Source organism: Acomys minous, assembly GCF_964271855.1.
Source record: "Acomys minous genome assembly, chromosome: 5".
Taxonomy (NCBI): Eukaryota; Metazoa; Chordata; class Mammalia; order Rodentia; family Muridae; genus Acomys; species Acomys minous.
The window spans coordinates 70,089,576-70,113,606 of record NC_140494.1 but is presented as its reverse complement, the minus strand read 5'-3'; positions in this window follow the sequence as shown (position 1 = coordinate 70,113,606).

Here is a 24,031-nt window from a genome sequence, read left to right as displayed (position 1 = left end):
ACTTATATATTTGGAGTCAGGGGAGCTGGGGAGGCCTTGACATCCTTCCCTTTATTTCCTATTGTGTTGCAAAATGAAACAAAACAAAAACACTCTAATTTCATACTTGCCTATGTTTTTCTAGATCAGTGGTTCTCAGTCTGTGGGCCATGACCCCTTTGGGGATAGAATGACCCTTTCACAGGGGTTGCCTTAGGACATTGGAAAATACAGATATTTACAGTTCAGTTGATAAAAGTAGCCAAATTGTAGTATGAAAATAATTTTTGGGTGGAGGTCACCAAAACATCAGGAACTTTTTTCGCAGAATTAGGAAGTTTAGGAACCACTGTTCTAGATTGAAAACATTTACACATATTGTCTATCTTTATATAAACAACAGATCATTACAAAGCAGCAGCCTAGATCCAAGTTAAAAACCAGTTGTTCATTGTTATTATATGTCATCATCTAATATGCCTTTTACTTTAATTGCTAATTATTCAAAATGTTGTTTTTTTTTTTTTAGGTATTTTAAGTTTAGTACAGGTATGGCTGAAGCATTCAATAAATGGATTACACATTTTGCATCACTTGTCTTCTCCACCATTTTAAGAGTAAACACAATAATAGTTTGAAGTTGAATTTTACTTTCCTTGTCCTAACTATCTTTATCTCATAAGAACTGTGTAAAATTATTAGGTCAAACTTAAGAGATAAAGGCCCATGGTAGGAAACTAGTCCATGTGCACATAGATTAGGATTTTAGAAAGTCCTCTAGGTCTTCCAATTGTCAGAGGCATCCAGTGTTCTTGACAGAGCACATCTTCTGATAATTAAGTGGCAGCAGTACTGTTGTTTATTTTGTTTTCAGTTCTGTTCCATGCGAGATACATTGCACTTCTCTGAGGCTTCCTAATTTCACTAGGCATTGTGTAAACAAGCCATCAGAATTCTTTATGATAAGAATCTAAATCATAGTTCCAAGGTAGCAGACAAAAAAATGTTTGCTGGGAAATCAGTGCTCAGAGAAGAAAGAAAAATTTCATATTCCAAAGAACTCATACTGTCTTCTGCATTTCCTGATTTAGCACTCACCTGGTTACAGCAGGCAAATGATCTTGGAAAGATCCTGACACCTGTCACTGTCACAATCATCTCAAATTAGTACAAGGAAAGAACACACTCACCAAGAAACAAACAAAAAACATTCAGGCAAAGGAGGAAAGCACATTCTGGCTATGTCTGCATTCTTAAACAGCCCAGACATTTCTGAGAGAGCCTGTATGTGGTGGGGGAACAGGATCTGAACATGAGACACTTTCCTATGAGGCAGGCTATGGGAAACAGAACCAATTTTTGCTCATAAGGGGACTGAGATACATAAATAAAATGGTGAAATGGTAACTTGTGGGAACTGAAGTTTATTATGCAACACATTACTAATAAATCCACACTGTGTTGCCAAGCAGCCTTCAGAGACAAATGCCATTTTTGAATTGTTTTTGGATGTTTGAAAGTGATTTCTGTTAAAATGCATGTTATAATAATACTAACCATATATTTAATATGAACACATTGTTATTTAAATCAAGACAGGTGACTCAAAGACATGGTAATTCTATTGCTGTAGATATGAGTGAAAAGGACACACTGTATAATCAACCAAGCATGTTGCAATAACAGGGACAACAATTAACTCTATCAGCACCATGCATGTCTGTGTGTGTGTGTGTATGTGTGTGTGTGTGTGTTTAGTGTATGTTTGTGTTTGTATGTCTGTAAACATGTGCATGTGGGTCCATATTTTTATACAAGTGATGTACAGGCCAGTGGTCAAATTTATGTGTCTTCCGCTGTTGTGTTCCATCTTATTATTTTTAACAGTTTGCCATTAAACTTAGAATTCATTGATTTGACAAAGCTGGTTGGACAATGACTTTTATAAATCTGTCTGTTTCACCTACCACAAACATACTTGTATAAGCAGATTTTTTTTTCTGTGTTGTGTTACAATCCAGTCCATATCATGATATTTGCCTAGAATATTGTATAAGGGCATGAGATTTTTATTTTTATGGTTTTAAAGTTACAGAGAAATATTTTGTTAAGGAATATTGAACATTTGAACTTTTAAAAATATTTTAATTTAGAAACATTATTTTCTTGCTCAGAATACCTGAGAGCTGATCATTGGAAAAGTACCTGTTTTCTTGTCCCTTTATAGGAATGATTGGTCCATCTTTAGTCAAACACTGGACTTCAAAGTCCCTTCTTTGCTCAGGTAACTGTGTTCATGTTTCTTATCCATATCTCTTGCTCCTCCAAAAATTGATATGAACTACATTTTAAAATATCTAAATTTAGATGCAGTGTCATTTTATAGTCACTGTTTTCTATTGACTGTGACATTTTGCTAATATATTTAAATTCTTTCCATGCCATAAATATGTTCTCTTTCTGTATGCCTACTTTGTATTTTTAGAATTCTGGCTCAAATGTTTTATCGTCCCTAAATCTTTCCATCTTTCCAGAGAGGAAGTGGTCACTTGTTTAACCCTAATTCTGGGCACCTGAAGGAGGTTTAAGCTAATGATTATCTTTCCTGAAGGATTAGCTGTTGACTTAGAATCAGAACAGGCATTTGCTGAAGTTCGTGGCCACCACAGAGCTTGACATTTATTGATAAGTGGCCATTTTATCAAGTTGGACATAACTATTCAAAAAATATTTCATCTGTGTTTGCTCGGGAATTTTTCTGAGAGCATGCTGAGCAGGTCATATGTTTGCATAAATAGCACTCCACTGGAGAAATATGTGAATAGATATTTTACTGAGATTAGATGTGTTTCTGTGGTCTTATTGGTAAATAAGTCATTAAGAACTCAGGGTACCTCCAGTATTTTTGGCAATGAGTCCTCTTAGATTCCTGTGTTGTTCAAATCTTATGATGCACAGAATGTATTTGAATCTGTTAGTGTTATTTTTAAAATTTGTTTATCAGATATTATAAGAAAACTGTAATCTGTAAGTTTATTAAATTTGAAGTATATGTCTTTGGCTTTCTTGGTTTTTGAATGCTAGATTTTATTTATTCATTCCACAGTGTGGCTTGACTACTTTCTGAAAAGATAAGGTATATCTACTTCACTTGGATAAACACTAACTTAATATTATGTACTTTCAAAGTGAGTTTTAGGCAAGGTATATATAAATGTATAACACAGACAAGAGTTTACAAATGTTATGATTTGCTCTTAATTTTTACCTTTTTTCTGGAGTCTCCTAAAATATTGAGAATATAATTTCATGCATCAGGGTATATGTACAGGCTGGTGTTATATTAACTACACAAACTAGAGTTATTGAGTTATTTTAGAAAGAGGAAAAAAGAAATCTTCTCATACCAGATTCACATTTAGATAACCCTGTACATTTTCTTGGCTGATTATTGGTATGGAAAGGCTCCATCACTGTGGATGGAGTCACCCCTAAACTGGTGTTCTGTAACCTTAAGAAGGCTGAGAATGCTATGGAGAGCAAGCCAGTAAGCAATGCACATTTGTGGTTTCTGCATGGCCTTCTGCTTCCACATTGCTGCTCTGCTTGAGTGTCTACCCTGACTAGCTTCAGTGATAGACTGTTACCTGCAAGTGTAAGATGACAATAACTCATCACTCCCAATATTGCCTTGGATATGGTGTTTTAAATCAGCATAGAAATCCTGACAAAAAATATTGGTATACAAATGTGTGGGGTGTGGGGGGAGTAGGCAAAAGTCAACCTTTGGTAGTTGATCCTCAGGAGTTATTCATCTTGTTATCTTGAGACAGAATCTCTCACTGGGCTTGAGGACTTAATGACAAGGCAGAACTCACTGTATGGCTAATGAGCCCCAGGGCTCCCTAGTTTTAGTTTTCTAGCACTGGAATTACTAACAGCAATACCTGTTTTCATTTATAGGGCTTTTTACTAGAAATGGAACTGAAGACCTCATGCTTATGAGGCCAACACTTTACAAGATGAACTATTTTTTTTGTCTCTGACATTATCATTTTGATATGAAATTTTAATGACTACTCAATGCCATGTTTCAATACTGTTGGTGTCGATGGAATAAAGAAAAGAGATATAAACAGCTATTTTAAAATCTCACAGTGTAGGATAAAAAATATCTATGATTTACATAATAATTTGCTGGTGTTATATGTATGCACAAATGTCTTATTCATTTGATACTAAGGCCATTTTGTAGCTATTAAATTGAGTTTGAGGAACTATGTCACTTGTTCAAAGATGCAGGGTAATATGAAATCAGCACCATTATTATGTTGGGCACTAATGATGTTAAGTTAAATACACCCACTTTACAGGTTGCCCTCATATTCATAGGCATCAAATCTTAGATATTTTTAAATTGCGGATTTCTTCAACTATTTAAGTTAGAAAAGATTAATAGCAGTTTCATTCTCCATGAACAATGACTGTCTTTAAGTGTTCTTTGATTTCACTTTTTCTCATCTGATCTTTTGTGTGTATATTATATTTCTGGCTGAAGAAGACAGAGAAAATGGGCCTATGGACTGAAATACCTACAAAAAAGCAAGGCCTTATGAAAAGTAGAGAAGCAATTACTAAGGGATTCATGAATCAGAGACCTATAGAGTCTATATTACTTTATGGTGAATGCATGCCATATTTATTGTCTACAATAACTATGATTATCAACCAAGCTTACTAATGGCTGTAAATGTGTCATTACTTTTAACGGAACAACTAAAAATATTTAGTCATCAGGAGTCCCATTTTTTAATTAATCACAGTGACTTATAGGTCTATAAATACAGTGATAAATGTTGGCTTGAGGAACATGACAGAATAATAAGCAAAAGTTATGTGAAGCATGCAAAATTTCTATAAGATATATGTTAGAGTTAAACTTTAGTCAGTCTGACTATCTAGCCTACATTTAGAGTAACAGACTTCAGATGACTAAAAATATTTTAACAATTGCAATAGACTATAAATAAAATAAACTGAAGAAGTAAGATCTTCATGGCCAGGTATTTCCATAGCTGTATGGGTATGTTTTAGGTGTGCCAACACAACATGTATAAAGAAAAGAACTAAAATAGACAGACATGAATTTTCCTGCCATTTTGCTTTTCTTACATATTCCCATGTAATTTCCTTGCTCTCAAATATACCATATAAGAACTGTGGGTATATTGTGAATACAAAGGAAGGTAAATGAAAACTGTAAAAACTGAAAGAAAGGTGAGGTATTTCAACACTGGAAGAGGAGATCAGGAAGGAAGAGAATAAAAGTGGCAATTTAAGAAAGGAGTTAGGAGATCCAAGGTGGTGGCAAGCAGCGTGGACCATATTTAGAATCTCGAGTATATGATTCAAGGAATTGCACAAAATTCTGAACCAGGAAGACCAAGATCCCCACCCCACTGCAGAGGGAGTACTCCACAATATGAAAGGAACAAAATACAGAAAACCTGTGTACCCCTGCACAAGGGAGGAGCATGGATTTTCTTGGACCAGAGTAGCAGAGGCGGTGGCTGAGGTTTGAAGCTGAGAACCAACCAGCAGAGGTGATTGGCATGGTAACCAGTGGAAATTGCTGTAGGAGAGGGGACTCTGTGAAAGAATTGGGCCCCATGACTCTAGATGAACTTGGCATGCAGTTTGGGCCCTGTGACCCAAGCTCAACTCAGTGTGGGGCTCATGCTCTAAGACCCAAACTGGACTCAGAGCATGGTTCGACCCATGAGACCCTGGCTGAGCTCACCATACAGTTTGGACCCAGCCTCCGTAGCTGAGTTTGGCACGTGGTTTGGGCACTAGACTTGGCAGGCAGTTTGGAGCTAGAGAATCAAGCTGGACTTGGCAGGTAGTTTGGGTCCAGAGTCCCTGGCTGAGCTTGGCACACAATACTGGCCCTGAGACTCTGGCTGAGCTTGGTGTGAAATTCAGCCCCTGAGACTCTAGCTGAGCTTGGCATGCATTTCAGCCCCTGAGACTCTAGCTGATCTCGGCACATGTGGTTTGGGCCCAGAGTCCCTGGTTGAACTTGGCAGGAGGTTCAGGACCTGAGACTCTAGCTAAGATCGGCACGAGTGTTTTGGGCTCAGAGTCCCTGACTAATCTCTGCAGGCAGTTTGGGCACTGAGACTCTAGCTGAATCAGCAAGCTCAGTGTGAGGTTTTGACCTGTGACCTTAGTTTGACTCAGTCCTAACTGGAATAAGTGCATTGGTTAGGCCCCAAGAACTGCTTGGGTCCAGAGAAGTGAACTGGACTGTGTGTTTGCAGTTTGTGCCCCCTGACATTAACGTGGACTCTGCCAGTGGTCTGGGTCCAGAAATGCTACCAGGAACTACAGACCAGCTGAGCATCACAACTCTTGGACTAAGGAAATCTCAGTGAGACAGGGAGTAGAGTGGCCATTAGACTCACTCTGCCCAACCTGTGTCAGTACCTAGAGAGCTCTGGTGCCACAAGAGGACCCAGAAGGATGTGGACTCTTTGGCCTGACCAACGCACATTCAGAGAACCAGGACAATTACAGGACAAACAATACAGGGGAGGTGGGTATCATTGGCTATGAGAAACCCAACAACAGTGCTGGTCTCTTGCCATGCAGACCAATGATGCATCAGAGCCTCCAGCCTAGGGAAATTGTGAGAAAATGGATGAATCTATCCTCAGACTCCCTCCACCCAATTCTGGAAGCTAGATGCCAAAAACAGAAATGGCAAGATTACTAAAGGACAGCATAAAAGCATACACAAAAAGCTGAAAAATATGGTGTCTCCAGATCGCAGCTATCCCAAAGAAAATAACCCAGAGAACTTAACCCCAATGGAAAAACAAGAAAATGACCTCAAATACTTAGTAATGAGGATAATAATGGAGGAAACAAATAAAATTCATAATCAAATGTAGGAAGGCTAAGCCAAACAGGAGGAAGACATAAAGGAGGCCTATAGAGAGACACTGGAAATAATTCAGGAAAATACAAACAACCAGATGAAGGAAACCAATAAAAATGTGCAAGCTCTGAGGGCCTATAAAAAGGCAATGGAAGAAACTCAGGAATATACAAACAATCAGATAAAAGAAATCATTAAAACAGTTCAAGATCTGAAGATGAAAATGGATTCAATGATAAACACACAGAGAGAAGAAAACGGAACATGAGAGCTCTGAGAGGAAGGTGACCAACACAGAGGCCAGCCTTTCTAACATAATCAAAGAGATGGAGGAACGAATCTCAGGTCTACAAGATACAATTGTAGACCTTGAAGTAACCATTAAAGAAAGTTCTAAATCTGGTAAATTGTGACACAAAACATCCAAGAAATCAAGGACACCAGGAAAAGAAGAAATCTGAGGATCACAGGCATTGAGGAAAGAGAAGATGCCAGATTCCAAGGCCCAGAAAATATTCTCAACAAAATCATAAAAGAAAAATTCCCCAGTCTAAAGAAAGAGATGCCTATAAATTCAAGAGGCCTACTGAACACCAAATAGAATAGGCCAGAAAAGAAAAACTTCCCGTCACATAATATTCAAAACACAAAATATATAGAACAAAGAAAAAATATTAAAAGCTGCACGGGAAAGGGGCCAAATAACATTAAATGGCAAACCTTTCAGAATTACAACTGACTTTTCAGCAGAGGTCATAAAAGTCAGAAGGGCCTAGACAGAGGCAACCGTAAGAGACCACAGATACCAGGCCAGAATAATTTCCCCAGCAAAACTCTCAATAACCATTGATGGAGAAAACAAAATATTTCATTACAAAACCAAATTCAAACAGTACTGGTCCACAAATCCAGCTTTAGAGAAGGTACTAGAAGGAAAACTTCACCATGAAGGGACAAGCTACAACCAAAACTACACAGGAAATAGATAACGACACCATCAAAAAAGCACAACCACACAAATGCTCTACTGGAACCAACATCAAATTAAGACTCTTAACAGTCACTGGTATTTAATATCTCTCAACATCAATAGTCTCAATTCTCCAATAAAAAGGCACAGACTAATCGAATGGATGCATAAACAAGATCCAAAATTCTTATGCATTCAAGAAACACATCTCACCCACAAAGGTAGACATTACTTCAGGGTAAAAGGCTGGGAATATTTTCCAAGCAAATGGTCACAAAAAGCAAGCAGGCATAGTCATTTTAATATCTAATTTTCAACCAAAATTAATCAAACGGGATGAGGAAGGACAATTCATACTTATCAAAGGTAAAGTCAACCAAGACAACATCACAATTCTGAACATCTATGCTCCCAATACAAGGGCACCCACATTTGTAAAAGATCTAGTAACGAAGCTTAAACCACACATGGATCCCCACACAATAATAGTGGGAGACTTCAACACCCCACTCTCACTGAAGGATAGAACATTGAAACAGAAACTAAGCAGAGAAATAACATCATTAACCAATGCCATGGGTCAAATAGATCTAACAGATATCTATAGAACCTTTCACCCAAACAAAAAGGAATATACCTTCTTCTATGCACCCCATGGAACCTTCTCCAAAATTGATCACATAGTAGGTCACAAACCAAGCCTCAACAGATACAGGAGGATTGAAATAATACCTTGTATTCTATTAGATCACCATGCTCTTAGGCTGCACTTCAACAACAACAGGAATAACAAAAAGCATACAAATACATGGAAACTGAACAACTCTCTACTTAATGACACCTGTGTCACATAAGAAATAAAGAAATAAAGACTTCCTGAAATTCAATGAAAATGAAGAAACAACATAACCAAATTTGTGGGATACATTGAAAGCAGTGCTAAGAGGAAAATTAATAGCACTAAGTGCCTTTAAAAAGAAATTAGAAACATCTCACATAAGCAACTTAATGACACAGCTGAAAGCTCTAGAAAAAAGAAGCAGAAACACCTAAGGGGAGTAGACGTCTGGAAATAATGAAACAGGGGACTGAAATTAATAAATTAGAAACAAAGAAAACAGTGCAAAGAATCAACAAAACCAAGAGCTGGTTATTTGAGAAAAGCAACAAGATAGACTAACTGTTAGTCAAACTACCTAAAAGGCAGAGAGACAGTATCCAAATCAACAAAATCAGAAATGAAAAGGGAGACATAACAACAGACACTGAAGAAATACAAAGAATCATAAGATCCTACTTTGAAGACATATGTGCCACAACATTTGAAAATCTAAGGGAAATAGATGATTTTCTTGATCAATTCCTCTTGCCAAAATTTAGTGAAGAACAGACACACAATCTAAATAGTCCCATTTCTCCTATAGAAATAGAAGCAATCATTAATATTCTCCCAACCAAAAAAAGGCCAAGGCCAGATGGTTCCAGTGCAGAATTTGATTCTACCAGACTTTCAAGGATGTGCAAATACTGATACTATTCAAGCTTCTCCAAAAGATAGAAATGGATGGCCATCTTGCCAAAAGCAATTTAGAGATTCCATGCAAGCCCTATAAAAACACCTACACAATTCTGAACTTCATATGGAAAAACAAATAACACAGAATAGCTAAAACAAACTTGTAAAATAAAAGATCCTCTGGAGGAATCTCCATATCTGATCTCAAGCTCTATTACAGAGCAACAGTAATTAAAACAGCATTGTACTGGCACAGCAATAGGCTGGTTGATCAGTGGAATCGAATCGAAGACCCAGATATAAATCCACACACATATGGTCACTTGATTTTTGACAAAGAAGCCAAATCTATTCAATGGAGAAAGGATAGCATCTTCAGCAAATGGTACTGGTCTAATTGGATGTCTATTTATAAAAAAGTACAATTGGACCCACATTTGTCACCATGCACAAAACTCAAATCCAAGTGGATCCAAGAACTCAATATAATAGCAGAGACACTAAGTCAGTTTGAAGAAAAAATGGGAAAGAGCCTGGTACACATTGGTACAGGAGACAACTTCCTGAACAGAACACCAACATCCCAGGCCTTTAGGTAAACGATTAATAAATGGGACCTCATAAGACTGAGAAGCTTCTGTAAGACAGAAGACCCTGTCAACAGAACAAAGTGACAGCCTACAGACTGGGAAAAGATCTTCACCAACCCTACATCTGACAAATGTCTAATATCCAAAATATATAAAGAACTCAAGAAATTAAACACCACCAAAACAAATAACCTAATTAAGAAATAGGGCTGAGATTTAAAGAAAGAATTCTCAACAGAGGAATATTGAATGGCTGAGAAACATTTAAAGAGATGCTCAACCTCCTAAATCATCAGGGAAATGCAAATCAAAACAACACTGAGATTCCATCTTACACCCATCAGAATGGCTAAGATAAAAAATTCAAGCGACACCACATGCTGGCGAGGATGTGGAGAGAGATGAACACTCCTTCATTGCTGGTCGGAATGCAAACTAGTACAGCCACTTTGGAAATCTATCTGGTGCTATCTCAGAAAACTGGGTATAAGGCTTCCTCAAGACCCAGCTATTCCACTCCTTGGAATATACCCAGTAGACAGCACACAACAAGAACATTTGCTCAACCATGTTCATAGTAGCCTTATTCATAATAGCCAGAACCTGTAAACAGCCTAAGTGTCCCTCAGTAGAAGAATGGATAAAGAAACTGTGGTACATTTACACTATGGAATACTATCTAGCTATTAAAAACAAGGAATTCTTAAAAGTTGTAGACAAATGGATTGAGCTATAAATGATCATAATGAGTGAGTTAACCCAGAAGCAGAAAGAGTCAAGTCTTATATACTAACTTATATCTGAACACTAGGCCAAGGGATATGTCCCATGAAAGTCGTCACTTACCATGAAAGTGGGACAGAGGGTAGGACATCCCATTGGGACTCTAGGTGAGAGTAGCCTGGGATAATGGGAAAATAGAAGGATCCAAAGGGTCCTAGAAACCTACAAGAAGAACATTTGATGGGCAGATCTGGTCCCAGGGGTTCTGCTCAAACTATGGCACCAACCAAGGACAATACATGCAGTAAACTTCATACCCCTACCCAGATTTACCCAATGGACAGGATATTCTTCACAGTTGAAGGGAGAGTGGGGTATGACTTTCACACAAACTCTGGTGCCCCATATTTGACCATGTCCCCTGGATGGGGAGGCCTGGTGGCACTCAGAGGAAGGATAGCAGGCTACCAAGAAGAGACATGATACCCTAGGAGCATATACATGGTGAGGAGGTCCCCCTCAGTCACAGTCATAAGGGAAGGGAGTAAGGGAAAAATGGGAGGGAGGAAGGAATAGGAGGATACAAGGGATGGGATAACAATTGAGATGTTATATGAATATATATAAAGGAGTTAGATGGAGGGAAACTTCACTGTCTGGATGGCTCAGAATATAGCCAAGTATGTATATAAGCACAAGCAGTGTGAAAACCCCAGTGCAGACCTTCATGGTACAGACATAGCACAGCCACAGTACAGGCAAACCTGTCTTCACGTAGCCTTAGCGCTGACATTGACCTGACTTGTATATTCATTCCTGATTTTATGGTCCATACAGAGAATAATGGCAAACAATGCTTCAGACAATGTGGCTTATTTAGGATTGAAGCCAACAAGCGTCTGTATACATAGGCTGTGGCTTATTTCTCACTTAATTTCTTTTCAACAATTTATATGTTTGGAACTATTTCTCACCCTCTCCTTTGGATTGCAACATCTTTTTTTTTTTCTTATGGTGGTTTGAATTGCTAACTTGGCAAAACCTACATCACCTTACTAGAATCTCAGTGAGAGTTAATCTGTGAAGGACTTTTCTCAATTTGAGGTAGGAAGAGCTACACTGATCGTGGTTTCTGAACTATATATGAATGAAAAGAGCTAGTAAAGCAGTAGGCATGTACTCCTTGCTTATCACGACTGTGTGCAACAGATGTGGTGGAACCAGCTTTGTTGTAAGCTCCTGCTGCCATGGACTCTAACCTGAATTTGTTAGATAACATGGGCTCCTTTCCCCTTAAGTTGATGTCTATATGTTATTTTATTCTAGCAATAGACATGAAAATAGGACCCCATTCTATTTTAAAAATTTCTTTCATTAAGGAAAGTTTGTGTCATATTGATATTGCAAAGAATGAAAATGATCTAACTTGTACTGCTCCCATGTGTGACTTGGCTTTTTCAAATTACTTCTTGGCCAGTACACAGACTTTTATTATCTTGCAAAATGAAAACTATTTTCTATTTGTCATAGATCTAGAGAAATTTGCCGATCTCTGCCAAAGAGCATCCAGTTCTTAAAAGAATTCATACCAGACTTTCCAAAATCTCTGTTGAGGCATCAGAGATTATAATTAAACATTAAAAATTCATTCAACTTGAAGACTTATTGACTTAAAAGGTAGTAAGCCTGTAAAACTATGAAAAAATAAGAAAAAATATACAAGGTTATTAGTAGACTTTTCTGGCATGTAAATATATTCCTACTTAATTTTAAATCATTAAAATATGCATGTGAATTTTGCTGACTGGGCACTAGCATGCTCTGCTGCACATTACAGGGAGAGAACAAGGATCCTTCCCTCTGGGCCACTGCGCAGGGAGATTTGTGCAGTAATTTGTTCCTAGTTACTGTTTTTTTTGTGTGTGTGGCTTTTCTTTTTAACATGTCTTTATTAGTCAGTAACTCAGCCTCTTTCTACAGAGCTCATTAAATATTTAAAAAATTGTCCTAGTATGCTGCTGGAATCACAAAACAAAAGTTGTACTTTTTGAACACTTCTCATAGTATTTTTGAATCTTGGCGTTATGATATAAAGATGCAAAAATAGTAACTGTGCCAAGACTGGAAAGATATTAGATTGGAAACAAATGCTACACAGCTTAATTTCTTCACAACAGAATTTTGAATGTAGATTCTGTGAGAGTAAAGTGTGACTCAAAGAAATACTCCTGATGAAAACCAACACAAAACCAAAGAGAAAAGAGATCAAAACAGAGTAAATGCACAGTCAGAGCACAGTGGGACAGCCAGGGTGGGGCTAGGTGAAAAGAAAAGAAATCCATGGAACCGGTTTCTTATTGACCTTACCTTCTCATTCTTTCTCCTCCTGCTGATTCTTAGAAATGATGATGACACCAAAGAGAAAGCATGGGAGAGTTGCTTTTGTCTCACTGGAGGGAGAGAATGAAATTGGGATTCATGAACTGACAGTGAGGAATTGATAAAGGATGATACACTTCAGTGAGATAAGCATCTTTGAACTCAGAAAATCTTCTAGGGAGCATTCACAACAACTCTATCTGTGCATAGGCCTTGGTCCAGATGAAGAAATGAGGCAGATGTTATATTCTTTACACAGATCTTGGAAGCAAGTGTAGTAGATACCAGAAGAGGGCATTGGATTCTCTGAAACTGGACTTGGAGGAAATTTTCAGGCCCTGGACATAGGCAATAGGAACAGAACTTCTCTTTGCAAAAGAAGCACACCTTTGGAGCCATCTTTCCAACCCAAATATTCTGCTTTTCAAAGGACAAACAGCTTAGGAGATCTAAGGCAACCTCAGTTCACTTAGTAATAAGGACATCCCTCTGCCTTTAGCCTTTAGGAAAGTAAATTTGGAATGAACAACCTGCTTTTTGCTCAATTTCTGCTTTCTTTAGCCCCTATCTGCATTTAGCTCATCAAAACACCCATTCTGCCTTTCTGGAGGCAATGCTGTGCCACTCAAGATCATAAATATGAAATTAGTTATTTAAAATTAATTTGTTGTAATTTGTGTCTTCTGGCAGAGACTGGATATGAGTCAATACTGTTGTATTTTGTTATTCTAACGTATCTTAGTCTATCATTTATGACACAAAGATTACAGTGGTTCCATTGTTCTGTATGATCTTGCTTATCAAGCAAAATAAAACATGTAAAACTTGTATTCAAGTAGCTTTCATAGTTAAGAACAACACATAAAATCACTTGTGGTGAATATATTAAACTCAACTTAAAATATTGGAATCAATGGTTATTGAGAATTTATCATATTCCAGGGGTCCTGGATTCTTAAGACAAAACAGAACAACAACAACAACCAAGGAGTTATAGGAGCTGTTTATACTATGTATATTTATATTGGGTTTTCTCATAGGACCTCCAATCTGAAAACAGAGTATCTCTTCCCCTAAATGTTTCATTGATGCTAAGTGTTTTCATTTTTGGAGTCCTTGAGGTTTGCTGTTCAGCTGACAAAATGCAGCCCCTCGTTATGATGTGATTACTTCACAGAGCTGCCAATATTCTACACTGATATGGAACCAAGTCTACACATGAAGAGCAATGGAATATCTATATTTCATCAGCTGGTAAATGGGATTGAGAGTTCTGAGATAAATAACATTTTTGGGTCAGTTACTCTAGTGTTCTAAATTACAATACAAAGTAGGATGATTACAAGGTAGTGTGAGCTCAATGACAAAATATTTGCAATATGTCCTTCTAATCCCAAATTTATTAATGAAAAGTCATATAGATGATTACTACATTTATTCACATTTTCATTTCAGATTTATCTGCTTTAGGAAAGATTTTATTAAATCCCAAATTAAATCAGACCTTCCCACCTTATTCTCATAAAATGCTCTGTAATTTTTCTTCTGAGCAATCATCACATTTTATAATTGTATAATGATATGATTGCATGATTGATATCTATATTAAACTCTAACATGCCTAGGTAATTACTGAATTTATTTTGAGAATCATAAAGACAAAGTGCTTTTGGTTTTTTCACTTTAAAAACCCTTCAATTAACACTATTACAAAGTGAGTGCATTTCTACTTTCTTAAGTTAATTGTTTTCTGTGTCTGTCTGTCTCTGGGTATCTGTCTGTCTTTGTAAATACATGCTTAGATACAGCTGTAGAAGTCAAGGAATGCCTATTGACAATTGACTCTCTCATTCTACATGCAAGTCTTAGAGATTAAACTTTGGTCTTCAGGTTTGACAACAACTATTTTTACCCACTGTATCTACAATGTCACTCAATTTTCATATCAGCTTTGGAGAACATTGATATTCATGCCTTATGGACAGGTGAGAAGAATGAGGAAGTAAATGAATATCAAAAACATAAGCTGAACATAGCCTAAAAGATTCCTGTTAAGTGAGCAGAAAGAATGATATAAGCTTCAGTTTTCACCACTGTTATAAGTGCCTCAGTCTCCACCACTGTACTCAATTCTAGCAAGAAAGACCCAGAAGAATCCAGCAAATGTGACCTATGGACTTCTAGTAATGTTTATTTGCAACTCAAGTGTGTCTGAAACTTGGAAAATTTGAAATGTAAGGACAGAAAAATAAACAAACAAAAAAAGAAGAAGAATGTATATGCCCTCAAGACTTGTGACTGACTATTCCTTTGTTTTACAACATAAGCCAGCAGGCTTATTGCTCCATGTATCTAGGACCATGACAACTAACTGGAGAAGAGAAACACTCTCCTGAAAATGGGTATCTAAGTGAATGAGCGGAACTGAAAGCAGAGAAAGGCAATAATGAAAAACAGTTTATGTCAAGTCCCAATTTTCAGATTTCTGATAGATTTTAATAAAGTAATTAAAGGGTTAATGAATCTCAGTACATTATTCTTTTAGTATATTTTAATTATTAAATTTTCTTTAATGATTAATTTTCTGTATCCGGTTTTTAAACTATTAGAAGTATTATCTGTCAGGTATCTAACAGTCTTTTCACATAGACTGTTAGCTTGAGAACCAGTCTTTATAGAAACCCCTGAGAGGGAGTAACAGGTGCATGTTTCCTCAAGAGAAGAATGGAAATGGCAACATTAGACTAAGGGAAAAAAATAATACAACCTGAAACCTGTACCCATTGGTTAGCAAATAGAGGATTTCTATAGAAAGACATGTTCTGCAATAATTTGTCTAACAATAAAAGTTCTATGTTATGAAATGTAAATTAGTGGCTATAATGTTAGGAAGGAAAAAAATGCTCAAAACACCAATACTCTTTGAGGCAAGTGAATATTCTATGGACAAGTTTATGGTGAGTACTAATACGTGCAAGAATATGTTTGCTGAACACATAAAATTCATACAAAACTCCTTAATTTAAAAAATGGAAGGTGAGGGGGAAATTATGTGTCAATATGCATTGATAAATTGTTTTTAAAAGTATCAAGTTGAAAGGAAATGGGGATATATGGGGAAGTCCAGTGAGTTGGAACAATTACTACTTTCTCTCCTTTCTTTTGAAAATTTGACTGGATTAAATCTACACTTAAATTTTCAAGGAAGTTGGAGCTATGGCTCCGCACTTCAGTGCACTTTCAGTAGTTCCAAACGTGGAAGGTCCCCGGAACTCACATCAGTGGTTCCAAATGTGGAAGGTCTCCGGAACTCACATCAGTGGTTCCAAATGTGGAAGGTCCCCGGAACACACGTCAGTGGTTCCAAATGTGAAAGGTCCCTGGAACTCACATCAGTGGTTCCAAGTGTGGAAGGTCCCCGGAACTCACTTTAGTGGCTCAGAACAACCTGTACTTCTAGTTCCAATAGACCTGATGTCTTTTTCTGGCTTCCAAAGACACTCCCACACACATGCTTTCACACACAGGGTGCATACAGGCTTCCACATACACTCCCACACACATGCTCTGACACACACAGGGTGCATACAGGCTTCCACAGACACTCCCACACACATGGTCTCACACACAGGGTGCATATATGGTAAATAGACAAATAAATGAAAATATGACCAAAGACTAAGGAAATGACTATATTCAAGTCAAGATTGTTGACCTACTAAGCTTATGGGGTTTCTCCTAGAACATGCATGACTTAAATCCTACATTAGCATAGATGAAACAAAAGTCCTGGGTCATCAGAAGCATGCTGACCAAACTTCAGACATTCCATGGGAGAGTTTCCTTTCCCCTGCAATTATTCACTGCTCTTATAAATTTGTGTGGAGGCCTTAAAGCTTCACAGTTTCTGAAATCTACAAGTCTTACTGGCATTGTGGGCTTCTTTTTTTTTTTATTAATTAATCTGTTTACTTTACATCCCTGACTACAGTATCCCCTCCTAGTTCTTTCTTCTCCTTGCCAACCCTCAACCCCTATCCATTCCCCTTCTGTTTCTCTTCAGAAAAGGAGATGTCTCCCATGAATATCAACCATCCCTGACATATCAAGTTACAGTAAGACTAGGTACATCCTCTCCTATTGTGGCTAGAAGAGGCAGTCCCGTAGGAGGAAAGGGTCTCAAAGACTGGCAACAGAGTTGGAGACAGCATCTGCTCATGTTGTTTGGAGTCCCTACTTGAAGACCAAACTATACAACTGTAACATAGGTTTCTGAATTTCTTAAGGCTTATAAATTTTATCTGACATAAAGGAGATCCATATCGCCCCTCCTTTCTCTAGAAAAAATGTTTCAAAATTTGTTGGAAACAGCTAAAAATTTGAGTCCTAATGACTAGCTTTATCATTATCTGATGTCTATGGAATAAGACTGTTACGTCTTCTAACCAGTGCAGTATCTGCAGATCATAGCTGACTGCATTAGCTCCTGTAATCTTCATATCAACTCCCCATTGAGTATTTGTAACATAGGCATCACTGACGGAATTGTTTCTTCTGTGGATAGCTTGATCTCTAGAACCTCTTCCTTTCATTGCATTGATTTCAGAAACAAACAACAACCAGCACTCTAACTATCTGAACACAAGTTTCAAATTTGAAGATAGGATGGCACTGTCCTGAGTTTTCTTCTTAGGTAAACATCCAAAATCCAATGTAGTCTAATAGTTGAGGATATACTTAAACTATTAAATCTCAACAACTTGGATTTGTTTCTTACATGACAAAGGAGATATCTCTTGCCATTTCTCTTCCTCACTCTTCCTCTTCCTCATATCTCTTTCCCAATCTCTGTCTCTCTGTCTCTGTCTGTCTATCTGTCTGTCTCTCTCTCTCTCTCTCTCTCTCTCTCTCTCTCTCTCTCTCTCTCTGTCTCTCTCTCTCTTTCTCTCTCTCTCTGTCTCTCCCCAGTCTCTATCTCTATGTTTTTCTCTCTATTTTGAGTTTTCTACAGCCTAGGATGACTTTGACTTGCTACTGTGGCATTAAACTCCATACAATACTGTTTTTACCAGCTCTGTCATGAGATTTTAGGCTTGCACCATTTGACTTAATTCTGCTATTCCTTTAGAACCCATATTATTTCTTAAATATAAAAAAATAAATAAATGTAATTCCCAACTTGATGATTAAAGGGTTGCTGACAAATACACCTAGATGGCATTGTGTTGGAATTTTATTTTTTTCTCCTTTATTAATTTATTCTTGTTACATCTCAATGGTTATCTCATCCCTTGTGTCCTCCCATTTTTCCCTCCCTCCCATTTTTCCCTTATTCCCCTCCCCTATGACTGTTCCTGAGGGGGGTTACCTCCCCCTGCATATGTTCATAGGGTATCAAGTCTCTTCTTGGTAACCTGCTGTCCTTCCTCTGAGTGCCACCAGGTCTCCCCCTCCAGGGGACATGGTCAAAAGTGAGGCACCAGAGTATGTGTGGAAAGTGTTGGAATTTTAAAAAATTGAATTTCAGGATGAGTACCTACCTAAGTCAACACCAAAACATTCTCATCACTTGATTTTAGACCATATTTATAATATATTATAATATAGTGCCAATAATGAGGAATAAGTTGTTATAATGGAAAATAAGCATAATGTCTATTATTAATTATAGAGCAAGGGAAAATAATTCCAGTTTAGTATTACCGAATTGTTCTCTAATCATCTGTACTAAAAACCAAGGTAACTAAAAAGGGGTTTTGTGCATGTAAGGGTATACATGTTAATTTTCTAAAAGAATTATGAATAGCATCTAAAAACGAGGCATGAAAACATGATGGGAAAAAGATACTATTGAGAAAGTTGGGTGTGGACATCCTATGAGTATAGCATGGCTATCACTATCCTAAATAAAGCAGCTGTGACTGTCAGCACATGACCTTTACAAGCTTGTCACTTTCAGAAGAATGGGCTGGTGAGGGTCACCCATTTCTTTATGGACCTCTTTCTCCAGCAGCACATAATTTTCTTTTACCTGTGATCCTGGGAAGTGTTGGGAATGCAAAGAGGACAGAAAGTTAACAGAACAGGAGAGCTATGAAACTTTATGGAGGTCATCATACATGCTGGAGTAGGCATTATAATGGCACAAATATTTGGAGTCTAACATGTTTTTGTACATATCCCCTTATTTGTACACTTGGAAGTGAGTGCAATGAACTCATGGGTTCATTAAGCCATCATTGTATAGGATCATTTATTACTCTCTCATTTGAGGCTGTTTCCAGTTTCTGGATATCATGAATAAAGTACCTATGAAAATAGATGAACAAGTGTCCTTGGCAGTAGGATAGAGCATCCTTTGGGTCTATGCCCAAGAGTGGTATTTGAGTCCTGAGGTAGGTAAAGTACCAATTTTGTAAGGAATGACCATATTGATTTCCATAGAGGCTGTACAAGTTTGCACTCCCACAAGCAATGGAGGAATTTTTCTCTTGTTCTTGTCTTTGCTAGCATGACCTGTCACTTGTGTTATTGATCATAGACATTCTAACAGGTGTAAAAGGGAATCTCAGAATAGTTTTAATTTGCATTTCCCTGATGGCCAAGGATGTTGCACATTTCTTTTTTTGTTGTTTGTTTGTTTTTTACTTTCTTTTTTTAATTAATTTATTCTTGTTACATCTCAATGGTTATCCCATCCCTTGTATCCTCCCATTCTTCCTTCCCTCCCATTTTCCCCTTATTCCCCTCCCCTATGACTGTTCCTGAGGGGGATTACCTCCCCCTGTATATGCTCATAGGGTATCAAGTCTCTTCTTGGTAACCTGGTGTCCTTCATCTGAGTGCCACCAGGTCTCCCCCTCCAGGGGACATGGTCAAAGGTGAGGCACCAGAGTACGTGAGAAAGTCATATCCCACTCTCCACTCTACTGTGGAGAATGTTCTGATCATTGGCTAGATCTGGGCACATTTCTTTAAAAATTTCTCAGCCATTTGAGATTACTCTGTTTGGAATTCTCTGTTGAGTTCTGGACCCCATTTTTATATGAATTTGTTGGTTGTTGATGTCTAATTTCTTGCATTCTTTGTATATTTTGGATATCATTGTACCTGGTGTGGAATTGCTGAACATCTTTTCTCATCATGTGGGCTTTCATTTTATCATATTGATTGTGTACTTTGCCTTACAAGTGATTTTCAATTTCATAGTGTCCCAGAACCATTATGAGGACAAACAACATTCTGTTTCTTTCTTTGTAACTTTATGGGAAAACATAAAGATGGTCAAATGCATCTGTATTCTTTGCTAATTTTAAGGTCTATGAGAAATAATAGATAGTTTTTGTGGTATAGGATGATAAGAGATGCTGTAAAGGTGGAGGCACGAGAAATATGAGTTATGGATAGCCCAGACTAAGAAAGATCAATGGAATTTTTGTAGCTTCGTAGAGTGGTATGGGTTCAGAACCAGTTAAGTTAGATTTACATAAAAGAAACTCATGTACATTGGCAGAGAAATCAAAGATTTGTGGATAAAACCAAGTGATTGACTTTCCTCTCTTTCCCCCATGAAGTACAGTCTTTCTATAGAGTCAAGCAAATTTTTGTTTTCATCCTCCTAAGAATTTTATAGAATGTTATTCTACAATGATTATCAGAGAATTTTCTCCTGTCTTTAGGTGAATAAGAATTTTTTAAATAATAGGCCACATGAGTAATGTATTTGTTCAGTAGCTCTAAGACTGGAGCATGAATTTCTATACACTGATAGTGGGTACACACAATACATAGTATAATTTTCACAGTACTTCAAGCTGATCTTTTTTTACAACCTGAGAGCAAGACTAGAAAGGCACTACAGAGTTTTCTTACAAACTTCTATATTTATTTTTAAACCCATAGGACTACTTCATTTACTTTTCTCCCATACTTATATTTAAATATTATCTCTCACATCTCCAAAAAATATAGAATTTATCAAAACATAAAATATTGTTCACTTGACAGAACTTACTCATAGACTAAATCACATAGTGAATACAGAGGTCATGTGTCATTATATGACAGTGTAATATTCTGTTATATTATAGATTTAGCTATTTTATTTTGATACATAATACATAACTGCATTTTCTATTAGTTATAAACATAGATACAGGTGTATGCACACACACACACACATACACACATACACACACACACACCACTCCACACCATGCATACAACACTCTATTTATATGCATCTCTATCTAAGGGATGCAAAGTTTTCTGATTTACTTACTTCTCTGATGTCATACCTTAGTGATATGGTTTATATGTTTCTGAGCATGTAATACCTGAACCACTCTTGCTGAAGTTTGACTCTGACAAGTTCAGAATTTTTGAAGGAAGTTCTTACTTAGGACCTATGGTTACAGAAAGTGTTTCCGAACAAGATGTTTAAAGATGCTATAGATTAATTATTGTTTCCTAACTGGCAGTAGAACACTTTGCTCACTGCAGTTAGCATGTATTCCTGGCTGTTTTCAGGGTGTACTAGGTGACTCAATAAGTTCTGCTCTTATTTCTCCTATGTCCTGGAGAAGACTGAGTGTGTACACCCTGAAGAATCTTCTCAGGCTCCAGCAGTTTAGTCCATGCTCACTCTCACTGTGTAACTGGGTTTCGAAAGGACAAAGACAAAATATATAAGATTCCTAAGGCTAGCACTGCGTCTCTGCATTTGCACCAGGTTACTTCTTCCACATTCTTCCAGCCAGAGAAAACCACACATTGAGTACAGATTCAACTTTCACCTCTGGTGAGAGGGGCTGCAAATCAACTGGAACAAGAATGTGTTCAGAAATACTACATGATGGTTTAATTGAAAACTTTTGGCCAAATTTGGAATTTTATTTCTTGTTATCTTTGTTCTTTGTGTGTATCAATGATCCACGTTATGTTAGAAAAACTACTTAGCAAGTAGACAGTTTCACCTTTAGTCATATTAACATATCCACCACTCTCAACAGATGTCATGGCTCCATTCCTTTATTTGTCTCAAACACATTCATTTACAGGTAGCCACTGTCACACCATCACACTTTCTACCCTTATAAATTAGTTTTCACTCTCTAAAGTTTTAAGTCTGTGTAATTACATAGTATATATATTTATTTATATTTTGACTATTACACTAAATATAGTGACTTCGAGATTTTCCTGCAAAGTAATAAAATGCACTTAGTCAACCTCGTTTCCTGGCAGCAACTCTATAAGACACAGTGGATTAACAAGGGAGAAACATAACAGGTGATTCTGTGGGTTTTGCTTAATATAGGGGGCCTCATAAAGATATGAAGAAGCAACACTTACATTTGAGTATTATTATAGTTGGCTCAATGAAGTTGATAGCTGTAGCAAGGTAAGAGAGGAAAGCTAAGATATACCATTATTAATTTATGAAAAGAAGACAGGGGGCATTTAGCAAGAAAGGTGTGTTTAAATTCATCTCTGTACCACTTGCTTGGAGAAGCAAGGATGCACCTTTCTACTGGATGCAGGTAGAGGTAGAAAGAAAGTCCTTAACTTTTGTTATCTAGTTTAGAGACAAGAGGTGAGAGATCAGAAAGCAATTGCTGTGCCTTTCCTTCTCGGTAAGTGAGGAGACAGACTGGAGGCAACAAGTTATGAACTACACTGCCCACATGTTGTTTTGTGTCTCTGGTTCTTTCTTTTTTTTTTTGCTTCACAGTAGCTGTCTGTGCTGAAAGGTTCATTGATTCACCTATTGGTGGATGCTTAGGTGGATTTCAGATATTGTCAATACCAGGAAACACTGCCATAAATTATCTTTTCTCTGTGTGTTTATCTTGACCGTTGTGTAAGCACATGAGGTTGTGTTTGTGTACAAACATATAGAGACCAGTCAGCATTGGATGTCTTTCCTTGGGAACCATCTTCCTTGATTTTTGAAACATAGCTTCTCATTCACTGGCCTGGAACTCAAAGGCTAGGTTAGGGTAGCTGGATGGCAAGACACAGGTCTATCTCTACCATAAGGAAACTCAGGATTTGCAAATGAGCATATCATGCCTGGCTTTCTTTTTGAGCACCCTTTACACAGTTACTTAGCATCCATATGTTATACTAAAATGTGTTCAGATGATTAGGTCATAAATTAATTATTTTGACTTACTCATTATTTGTTATTTTGAATAAATTTTTACATTTTTCTCACACAAACATTTTGTTCATATTATCAGTTCAAACTATTTCTTTTCTTTCTTTTTTGTTTTTTTGTTTGTTTGTTTGTTTTTGAGATAGTTTTATTCCCTGTAACCCTGACTATAGACCATGCTAGCTTTAGACTCACAGAAATCCATGTCCTTCAGCCTCCAGAGTGCTGTGACTAAAGATGCACACTTCCAACAACAACAACAACTATTTTTTCGTAGTCTGTCTTTTCATTTTGTTTTTTTCCCCCATTCTCAAAGCAGTTAGCAAACATACTTCTTTTTGAATATTTTTCATTTAGTGTTTGGTGCCTACCTCAAAAGAAAATGAGAGAATACTATGTCCTAGAGATTCTAATTATTTTGAATTAAATTTCAATTTTTGTACATTATACAATTATAATTATTTATTTTTTCCCTTGTTAGTATAAAACTGGCCTTTACACTCTAGCTGAAAATAAATTTCTCATTTTTTTCCATACAGTTTCTCTTGTAGTCCTGGCTGTCCTGGTTGGCCTTGAACTCATAGAGATTAGCCTGCCTCTGCCTCTAGAGTGCTGGAATGAAAGGGATGCAGCACCACACCTGGCTCAAATTCTGAGTTTTTGGTGTGTTCTATCAATACATTTTCTGTCATGTGCCAAAGCATTGCTATGGTGACTACAGCTTCTATAACATATGTTGAGATCAGGTTATATTAATTGTCTAATCACATTC